This window comes from Drosophila serrata, unplaced genomic scaffold (assembly GCF_035046125.1).
Source record: "Drosophila serrata isolate PLE 108 unplaced genomic scaffold, ASM3504612v1 contig_71, whole genome shotgun sequence".
Taxonomy (NCBI): Eukaryota; Metazoa; Arthropoda; class Insecta; order Diptera; family Drosophilidae; genus Drosophila; species Drosophila serrata.
The window spans coordinates 340,449-352,318 of record NW_028256969.1 but is presented as its reverse complement, the minus strand read 5'-3'; positions in this window follow the sequence as shown (position 1 = coordinate 352,318).

The window sequence follows — 11,870 nt, the reverse complement described above, 5'->3', positions numbered from 1 at the left end:
GTGGGTGGCCTTTTTGCCAGCGAACTGCGAACTCTGTTTATTTGTTTAAAAAGCTATAAATATTGAGAACGGTCTCTGTTGATTTTTTTTCGTATGGGTTTTTATTCATTTAAATAATTAAATATTGCGCTGGCAATAAATGAGAGTAATAAATGTTGAAGGAAAATTTAATTTGTGGGTAGTATAAATTGGTTATTAAATATTGAGTGCTGTTAGTCAAAAGGGGTTTTATAATATTTAATATTTAAGGTGAATAATAGGGTTTACAAGTCAAACTGTAAATCATTTTGGAAATAAATAATAAAAGATATTTAAAAATTCTTAGCTATAATAACATATTTTTTCCTATTTTCAACAGAGTTAAGCTTTAGATACTTTAATTTGTAGGATTAATTTATTTCTAAAGTATTTCTTATAATTACTATTTTAACTTATTCAAATAGTTAAAGTTAATACCTCAAAATATACATTTTAAAATCCCTTTCCGGTTCTTTCAACGCCGAACTGAATTAATACGCTAATTAACATTTTAATATTATCATGTGCCTTATGTCTGCGGGTTGGCCTTCAAGAGGGGTAAACGCTTAACCCACCGACGGCCCACGATTTATTTTATGTTTATCTATATAAAAATGCCGCTGTTGCTCACAATTTCCACACATATACACCAACACTAGCAACCGGACAGACAGACGGACATTCAGTTGGTCCACATACAAATACAAAAATGCGCTTCATTTAATAATAAACTACACAAAAATTTTAATTTACTCTGTCGAAGCGGCAAGCGGCCATAGGAACGAAACGGTAAATGGAACCATCAACGGAAGCCACTCCCACAAGAGCGAGAGAGAGCAAGCCGACCATTAACCGTTGAAGCCGCCATTGTTGAATGAGTGCAGCAATGTGGGTGTGAGTGCGAGTGAAATAATGGAAACTCAACGCTTGAGTGAGTTTCTCCACTCACAAAAACACGTAAATTTCCACCACAGCTTGTTGATTTTCGAATGTGTTCCCTATTTAATTGACTTGGCTGCTTTCATAAAAATGTTAACTGCTAAAATTTTAAATCAACTAGAGAATGTCCCACCTTTTCCACTATTTTCCACTATTTATGTGTTTTCTAAGCAGCCCGCATCTTACGCTTTGATCTAAACAATTCAATATAAATTTATGCATGGCACAAAACATGTCATGGAATTTTTCTTTTATCGCACTTAACAGATCTCAAAAAGAAAATAGGGGAAAAAATTTACACTAACAATTATTGGAGGGATTAAAAATATTTTCAGCTATTTTAATGTTTATTATACTTTTATAATCGAATTAAAACAATAACAATTCAAATTTACAATTGTAATATTAAATAAACATAAATTGCTTGTAAAAATAACAATGTTTAATAATAATTAACAAGGGTTTTAGTTCTGTTTTTACACCATAAGAACTTTGGCATTATTTAATGTTTAATGTTAATATTTATTACTATAATATTGTAGTGATTTAATATTCATATTAATGTCAAATTTTATCCAGTGTTTTTACAAGGCCTTTTATAAATTTGAGCCCCACAAAAAAAATCTAGCAAGACACTAAAAACTTGGTTAAAGATAACAAAAAACACAACACACAGTTCTAACTGTGATTGATTTATTGTTTTATTGTGCCAAAAAAAAAGAAGAAGCAAAGATAGGAAACCAGAAAGAGGCTGGAGAGTAGAAGAAATTACAATTTACAATAGCGATAAGCAGAGAATTGAAAATACTACTTCTTGGGGTCTACAGTTTGGCTTTAACCTTTGAGCAAACTCGACTTCAGCGAGGTTGTGTGTCGGGGTAATTAATAAATAATTTGTGAGATTTTTATTTTCTTTCACATGTTGGCCCTAAAAGATCGTAGCTCGTCCGAAGCGAACTGAAAAGTAAATAGCCATGGCTAATGTCAGGGATTGGGCCTTATAGGTGGACGGGAAAGAGGCTTGAAATGGGACACAGTTCATTAAACCGTATATAGAGGAACGAGTTTACTTTTTGAGCAGCTCAAATCTTTATGATTTCATTGTTGCATGTTTCAAGGTGGACAATGGCTACTGGGCATTGTAAAACTCCAAAAAGATGGGTTTAAAAAAAAAACAAATTTCAAATAGTATTGGAAAATTGAATGGAAGTTACGTTAAAACTATTAGGAAGTTGGAAAATTTAAAGAACTTCACTGGAAATAGAAGATCAATATACATCATTATTAAAATATATTAAACAATTGCTTAAAGACATCTAAATGCTTTATTAATTTCTTTATAATGCCCTTTAAAATGGCTATTATTTCTTATAATTATATGAGATAAATAATACCTTAATATAGATTAAATTTTACCTTAAACAATACCGCTTTCGAAACACAACCACCCAAAAGTCTCAATCTCTAGACTTGACCAATCTAAACAAAAATCCAAGCCATCTTCCTCCCCCTACAAATGTAGCCAATATTTGGTCAATAATCCTTTTCCAAATTTGAATTTCCCATTGGCCACATAACATCTGTGACTTTGTAGCACTTTTAACCCAAATCCTCCCATCCCCCGCCCGAAGTCCGAGACCAACTGCTGACCAATCTCTATCTATACACAACAGAATTTTCATTTCACACCTATTTGAAATTTGCTGTCATCTTTGCTTACTGTTATTATTATTATTATGATTATAATGCGATTCGGGAATGAAATTGGGGCAACCGCAGGGGAGAGAGACGAAGACAGGATACGCAGCTGGGACATACACACATGTGTATGTGTTATATATATATATATTCGAATTCTTTTATACTCTGGTTTGGTCAGCAAAACAAATCTCAACATTTTGGCATACAATTTGCATTGTTTGAGATTGTTTTTTCAGCCCCCCTCCAGTTTTGTTTTGTTTTTCTATTTTATTTTTTCGTGCAAAGTTAAGTCGGGTTGATGTATGTCAAAGTTACGTGCGCGTGTTAAAATCCTGTCTAATTTAATATCTATAAATCCCCCGGCTATGACAGCAGAGGGGCCCACGGGGCAAAGGGATAAAAAAAAGGGTTATCATCGTTGGAGGGTTGCTTATCAACGTGGCAAATTGATTTGCGCTCGTTATGCGGTCACTTGGGGTACATTTTTGTTGGTCAAAATTGTAAAACCGAAATTGGCCAAACGTGCGTTACAAATTAATGTTTGTTCGGGATTTTGTTTCTCTCCTTTCACTGCGCTATTATTATATTTATTTATATATGTATTTTTTATTATTGGTTTTTGTTTCCCTTTCTGTTTTTTTGCAAACACGCCATAAACCCTTTTATACTTCAACAGGATGTGCACAGGATGTGCCGCCTGATGCCGAGTTATGTGGTGCAAATGCCTTTGTGGGTGCAGTTCCTTGTCCAGGGGTTGGTCAGGCAATCAATATGGTATTAGTTGGGCTTGTCATTCAATGACATCGATATGGCTTATTGATATTGATAGGAAATCGAGGGGTTAGCTTGTCCACTGGGCACACATGGAAGCGTGCTGTATATACATATAGTAATTGTTATGGGAAATCAATCAATGGAGTTGGAAAGTATTATTTAAAAAAAAAAAATTTGCTGATTTTCTGATAATAATTCGAATTTTTGTAGATTATTATCTTAAGAGTAGTTCAATTTTTAGTTGTAAATATTAAATTTAAATAGGTTTTTCTGGTGTTATCTTGGTTTTAAGTAAACATATCTATTTTTATACACCTGCAGGGTATTATAATTTTCAAGCAGAAGTTCGTATTATATAGCTGCCATCGGAACGATCGAGAAATTTATTTAAAAATTTTAGAACACAAATTATAACTTCTCCACTTTTCAATATATTTCCATTAAATTTCAAATTTGGCTATTTCGTATTATATTATATTTTCGGTATTAATTTTATTGAGATCGGACGACTATATAATAAAGCTACCATAAAAACGATCGTTAAATGTAAGTGAAAATGCAAAACCCTCACTCCCTCTCGCTCTCTTTCGGTATGCCTCTCCCTCTTGCTCTCACTGCATATCGCTTGAGTTATCACTTGCTCTCTCGCTCACACTTTCTCTGTTCTCTTTGCTCGGGGAGTATAAATAGAGGCATTGCAGGCCTGCCGAGCTCAGTCTGTCCGTGGCCTCCCACCTGTTTACATCGTTAGTGATCGTGGCAGTGATAGTGATTCCCCTACGACCCCAGAACTATCATGTGACCAATGCAATACATCTGCATTTATTAATTATCTTATTTCCATGTACCCAAGATCTTAATTTTAATGTAAAGTGATTCAGCAATTTTTATGAAAGATATCTATATTCAACGTTTACAGCCTAACTTTATAATTAATTGTTCATGAATAGTGATTTCTTATTCCTACGATAGTTTCAAATCTGATCCTGACTTTGCGTATATATATATATATTCTTGATCAGCATAAACAGCTGAATCGATCTAACCAAGTTTTATAGAAGTTATGTTTCCTTATTGATTTAGCTTCCCAAATACATATATATTTTTATAATTTATATAAATAAATGGCCTCTTATAGCGTTCTAATCATTTATAATTTATTTCTGTACTTGTTTATTATGAATTCAATTCAAAATCTTCTAAAATAAACATTTCCTGTTCTCCCCCCAGCCTTTAACCTCATTTTAGTACAATGTGAACACTTCTTTAGCAACAATTTTTATGTGCAATCATATTATTCGATATGATACTCTCTGTGACTGTGCCACTTCCGCTTCCGGCACCCTTATGCCATAGCGCTCTCTCGCGTCTCTTTGGCAGACTCATCATCTTTTTATAGCATACTTTTGTGCGCACTCACGTTAGGTTAGAAAATGTCGCCTCTGATTGTTTTCTTATTTGTTTACACATCCGGGCTATTGACACACGCCAAAAGTACAGGAAACAGTGGCAGGCAGATGGAGATGGAGACTGAGACTGAGATGGTGGAGGCTGGCATATAGAACGTGCATGGCATATCAAAAAATTGAAAATGCCCGGACACATGTTTCAATCATTTTCCATTTTTATTTATTGTCAGCATTTATTCTGCTGACACTTTTCTATCTCCATCTCTTTTTCTCTGGCGTTTTCCTGTCTTTGTTTGTGTGTGTGCTTAGAAAACAATTTGCAAATTGGTTGAAAAATCTGCCTTATGCCAAGTGGAAATCTTTGCATGAATCACTAAAACTAAATGGAAATTTATCTGACTGCTGAAATAAATGGTTTATATGGATATTTTTCTGCCGCAGTAATTAAACAAAAATTTTTGCCAACTGTTAATCAGTTTAAGAAACTGGCAGCTGCTGCAGATTTAATTTCTTAAACATGGCTCATAAATTCTCTTTCTACAGCTGGTTTTGGGGGAGGTTGGGTAACAGGAAAAACGTATTGAAATCCATAAAAAGTCAAGGAAGTAAACAGAATGAAATTGGAAAGAATTGGAAATATTGCAAGGGGGTATGTTAACTTTTTCAGAGTGTTTGAGCTGGATAGAAGTTGTGGAAATTTAATTAAATTAAAATATGATAGATAAGGTATTGTTATGTTTAGAAGATTTAGTTATGTATCGTGATTTATTTGTTTTTGTATTATTATAATTTATTTTCAAAGCGTTTATATATTTTGTATCCTATTGAAAACTTTCCACTTCTACAGCTTATACTTTAAACGGAATTAAATCCTTACTGTTTTGCCCCGAAAGAGTAACATGATTTATTAACAAGAAATGGTAATTATATCTCTAGAACTTTGCCCTCAACTGATTACAAGAAATAAAGATATGCTACAATATATATTTTATTTTTCTTACTTCAAAATACCCTTTTATTATTTACTATAAATGTTTTTATTTAAATGTAGTGTATAGTTCTCTTCCATTTTCTTCTTAATTTTTCCCTCCACTTCCATTGCAGTGTTACCAATTTATGTGTAAAGTAAGCAAACGGCGGCTGATTGGGGGTTTGGTCTGTCCACTGGCTTGGCTCGTCTCCATTTTGGCAGAGCCACTCCACCCGGTTTTCCACCAATTTCCCCATCCGACTCCCGGGCCCCAAACAGTTTTTCTTTAGCCACCGCACATTGTTGCTCATGCAATTTCAATTACGTTTGCTGTCGATTTTCGAATACGTTTCGGCGTTTCAATTCGATTTGCAATCCACCCCGGCAATCAACCTTCCTTCCCCCTACACAATTTTCACAGCCCCCCTTTGCCACTTGATTTCAATTAAACTGAGTTGCCATTGGCGCTGACGCTTTTCGACGTGTCGCAAATGCTGCATTCAGTTTTCGCTTTTCCGCTTTTCCATGGCCTCCCAACCTCCGCCTTTTTCCGCCGAAAATTTTCCAAGTTTATTCGCTTGTTTTGCTGCTGTCGACTTCTGGCTGCCGCTGCTTCTTGCCATTTAATTGTTTTTCTTCGTTTTTCATTTCGTGATTTTCTCTTTCGCCTTCGAACTCCTCCACTTGACCACTTGCATTTTATGGCGACGCGGAAAAGCTGTTTTTCGGCCTTCGGTGGAAAGTAGAGCGAGGCGAAGGAGGAAAAGCCATGTATTTGATGATGTTAAGTTGGTATTGGTTGGGTGGGGCAAAAGTACAGTGGATATTATTGATATGGGAGCATAGTTGAATCTGAATTTTGTACTTCTTTTCAATGTATATATATTTAATGATCTGCTAAATTAATTAATAAAGCTAGTCAGAGGTACTAAAGTTCATAACTAGGGATTTCTTAATCATTTAGCACCCTAAATAATATTATTTCTATGCTATAGCATCACAAAAAATAATACTTTTAAATTAAATCGAACTTAAAAATGTCTATTTTTCATCTGAAGTATTTCCTAGCTTCTTTTCACTTATCAATATTATCTATTTACCTTTCAATTATATTTATTATAAAGAATAATATTTATTCTTTATATATTTCCCCAAAAATATACCCATTCTATGCCATAGTACCTCCAGAACCCCATCTAGTTGTCCGAAAATCGCAGCCAATCGGGCGCTTTCCAATCGCCAATCGAGCGTCACAAATAAAAAGCAATGCGCTGCTTGTTTAAAACAAAGAAAATTGCCATTGTAAATAAAATAAAACGAATAATACAAAAACGAGCAAAAGGCGATATCAAAGAATGAGCAAATGGAGAGAAGTAGGAGGAATTGAACACCAAAGAGCCAAGAATAAAGTTTTTCAAAAGCGATAAAAACGAAATGTCGCATATTTTTATGACAAGCAGAGGGAGAAATTTTTGGGGAGGGGTGTAGAAATCGAGGTGAGAGGAAATTCATAAGCACATTGACGCAAATTGAATTTGTTGAACGAAAAACAAGGGTAACTTAACAAATAAAACAATAATATGAATAAACACGTTTAAAGAAAATTTAAAAATACAATATTAAAATATTCATTAAAAAGCTTTGAAAATTGATTATAAGTATATTTATTAGTTTTACTGGACTTATTTTATATTTCATTAGTGTTTTGATTAAATGGTCAATGCAAATATATTCTTGTTTTATGACATTTAAGGATGTTACCCTAATAAAATTATGAAAAAAAAATATCTAAAGTGCATATAATACGAGTACATTATATATGCAGTTATTTCTGTTTAAAAATTATCATTATTGCTTTTATATAGATTTGTTACCAAACAGACTTAAAAATTCTTTAAATATTAATATATTCGTATCACAATTTATTAATAAATAAAACTACAAATAGGTATAATTTGTAGCGTGTTCAGCTCATTGTTTATTAATTTTAGCCAGGTACGCTGGGCATTAGTTGTAATCCCCAGACAGTCACTCCTTCTATAATTATTTCTTATCTATTAACCCACATATATCATTATCAAATTGCTTTCATTGCCGCTCTGGCACTTGTGGTCTAAAGGAAACTTTGCCAACTATTCCAAGTTCCTTGACTTGGCATAATTCACAACCACATATATGTACAGATATATCCATATATACTGAGTATATGGATGCTATAACTCACTCAGTTCGCTCAGTTCAAGTATCCACACCCGAGCACAAATCATAATCCTGATGGCCTCAGATAGAGATAAAGTAATGCGGCTGCCTTCGCTCGCTAAATGGATTTCCCAAAACATTTGCCAAGTTTATGAAAAATAATCACAGAAACAGTGGGCGGAAAAGAGGGGGAAAATGGTGAAGGAACTGGCGGCCTGATCTATATCTATATCATGCAGCGTGTGGCTGGCGTATAAAGTGCTTTTAAAAACATCCCAACGATGTCGAGTTCTGGCCAAAAAGTTTTTGGCCAAGCTTCCAGCTTTGGGGGGGAAATGGGTATGGGATGAGTGAGAGTTCTTGCCTTTGGTGGAAAAGTGTTTTTCATAAGCAATAATAATAATTTCGAGGCCGAATTTTAATTGCACCCAATGGACTCGTTGAAAAAAGGGGACGGGTCAGAGAGAAGCTTCACAATAAATGGCAATATAAAGTGAACCATGAAGTGGAGAAACAAAAATGGGTTAGTTGATTCTATAAGGAATTCTTACCGGGGAAATTTGTTTGGAAATTTTAACTATATAAAAACAATTGTCAAATTTATATTTATTTTAAAAAATATGGATTAAAAAGATATGTTGGGTATGGTTTAGTTGATGCTAAGGTGGGAAATGCTTTGGAAATTTGATACTAATTTCTAAAATGTGTTTTATATGATTTCTTATCAAGATTATAGAAGTTGTCTCATTAAAATTAGATCAAACAAAGTATTTAAGACTACTGTATGAAATTCTACCTTTACACAAAATTTAATTGAGAAGTCTCTTTATTTTTAAAGAATCTAATACCATAATAAAATGCTTTCTGTATTTTTTTAATTTAATTTCTCCTAAATATATCTAATTTAAAAATATCTAAGCACTCACCTTACCCTCGCAAACAATTATTATCCTTGAAAAAGGCTTTTTCATCAATCACATTGGGGATTTCCACCGCTTTTCCTTATGTCTACCAAACACAAATCCATTAAAATACAACGAAATTAATTATTATGTAGGTCTGTCTCGTTGTGCGTCAGGTGGATGGCATGGGTTAAATGGGTTAAAGGGTTCGTTTCGCCTTGTTGTTGTTGTTGTTGTTGCTGTTTTTATGGCCACGTCTATTGCCTTGTCGCGTTTATTTCAACGGCGCCAACTTTCATGCTCAATTAAAACGTTTGTTTAATGAAAACAAATGCGCTTAATTAATAAACACGCATTTTGTGGTTCTCCTTCCGCATTACGGGGCTGTAAAAGCGGAAGCGGATTGTGTAAAAAGGGGTTTTCCCTTCTATAGAAATATCCTTTGAATGTTTTTGGTAATGCAAAAATGTCGAAAACTGTCGCAGCTGTTTACGCCGCGGTTGTTTGTTATAATGGTTGCCTTTGGTTGATATTGTTTAATTACATTTTGTTTTACTTTTATTCCTGCGGTTCTTGTTGCTGAGATTAATAAAAATTAAGTGCCAGCCATCAGTAGGAATAATTTTTAAGCATTTTGGACGGAAGAACACCCTGTTTTAAGGGAAAATCTTTATTTAAAATATCAAATGCATACCTTGAGGCGGCTATGGAAAATCGATTTAGTTCGAAAAATAAACGTTATGATGGTCAGGCGCTAGAGAGGGTCTTGGATCTGAAAGCTAAGGTATTTTTATAGTTTTACAGGGTATTATAGTTTTAGTCAAAAGTGTAAAACTCAATGAAGGAGGCATTTGCGACCCTATAAATCATATACATTTATGATCAGCATCAACAGGCGAGTCAAACTAGCCATGTTTTTGAAGAAACAAATTTTTAGCAATTTTTGTCAAAATTTTATAAGGGGTTAATATCGTTAAAAAAATGAAAAAAAATGGATTTTTTTATTATTAAATTAAGTATGCAGATTTATTAACCTTATAAAAACTAACACACAGAAGCTTTCCGAACTGAAATCAATGGTTTTTTGGCCGAGTTTTATTTATTTTAAACTTTGATTTATATAAAAAATTTGCATATAAAAATATGTTTTTATTATTGATTATTTTATTTAGATTTGTATTCTCTTTATAAACCTAGATACTTATTTTTACATACATAACTCCCTTTAAACTAGTTTGCTTTACTTCCTTCCCTTTGCAACAGTTCTATTAATACTTGTAAATTAATAAACCAGCAGACCCCTTTTATTTTTTCTAGGACTTAGTGTCCGTGTTTTATTCGATGCATAATGCATTTCCGGAACTCTATATCTCCCCTATTTTTGCCCAATTTGCGAACTAGACGAGGCCTAGGCTATGACTTTGGCTTTGATTGCGAATGCGACTGTCGAGTCGATGGAATGGAATCGCTTGGGCAAGGGCTACTCATATTTATTCGTATTTTATTTTATTTTATTTTACCCACTCTGCAGTTGACACATTTGTCGCTCGACTATCGCTCAACTTTCCCAGACTTTCTCACATAGGTCATCAGAAACGATTGCAAAATATATATTCGGTGAATGTCTAGGTGGAAACTTCGATAACATCTCGTATTACCCGGAGCTTATTGCCAACCCCGCTTCGGTCTCTTTTTGTCTACAATTTCAGTGGCGCTATTTTAATTGTCTTTTTTTAGTTTTATTGCCATTTATATTTTTTGTTGGGGTTATTTGGGTTTTTTGTCGTTGTCGGTTTTTTGCAATTGGTGCTTTTTTAATGAAAATTTTGTCATAGGCCCGCACACGTGTCTTATAGGTGATAAAAGTTGGCGGGCCAACAGTGCGTATGCATAATTGATTGTGACTTATTGGGGGTGCATTCTATCATTGCAAAAATATATTTAATTATATTTATGACTATAAATAAACAAAGAATAAATAATATACGTATTTAATTTGACAAAAACAGGTCCGAATTTTGTTGTTTACTCTTGTATATATACCTTCAATCTTAATCATTTTAACACCTATTAAAAAGTCATGTAAACAGCACCGAAAAATTCATATTTTTAGACTTATCATCTTGAATAATATCACCCACAGTCCCCGCAGATCTCTCTTGGCTGTTTCCGTTACTCATTAAACGAAAAGCTCCGAAGTCCAATTAAAATTCATTAAATTGTAAGACGTATTTTCATGTCTTATCAGGGCATTAAATGCCAATGCGATCTGTAGGCAAGGTGTTGAAAAAAAAAATGCTTAATGCGCAAAAAAAAGAAGAAACTAAAAACTGTGAATGAATCGAGGAGTAAACAATATGTATTTTACTTTACAGCAGCCCCATGGAGATCCCACTCAGACCACTGATTAATTATAGTGAGCACTTGTGCATATAGTACTCGTTACTATAAGCATGATAAAGCAAATAAAGAGTGAAGGAGAGAGAGGGAGAGCACAAGGAGAGATTGTGGCAATAAAGGGCAGATCGTCTTGGGTGCCACAGCTGTGGATGCTGCTGCTGCTGCTGGTGGGTCAAGTTCAAGGACAGGCGGTCTGTACATTCAACAATAATAAATGGAAATGAATGGAGGAGGAGGAGGTGCAGCTTTCAGAAATGAGGGTAAGGGGTAATGGGAGCATGTGTACAGGGAGAGAAAAATATATTACAAACAAGTTAGGGAACTTTTAGTAACGGAATATAATTTATATATTTTGTATACTAAAAAGCATTTAAAATTGTATTTTGTTAAATATTTACCTATCTTTCTAATAGAAATAAAAGTAAACCTATTGATAGGTAAACAATTCATTAATTTAAAGCTGGATTATAGATTAAAAATTAGTTTATAAAACTCTATAAATTGATTAAGACCTCTGATCTATTTAATTTCACTTTTATTTCATCCATCTCTTTCCAG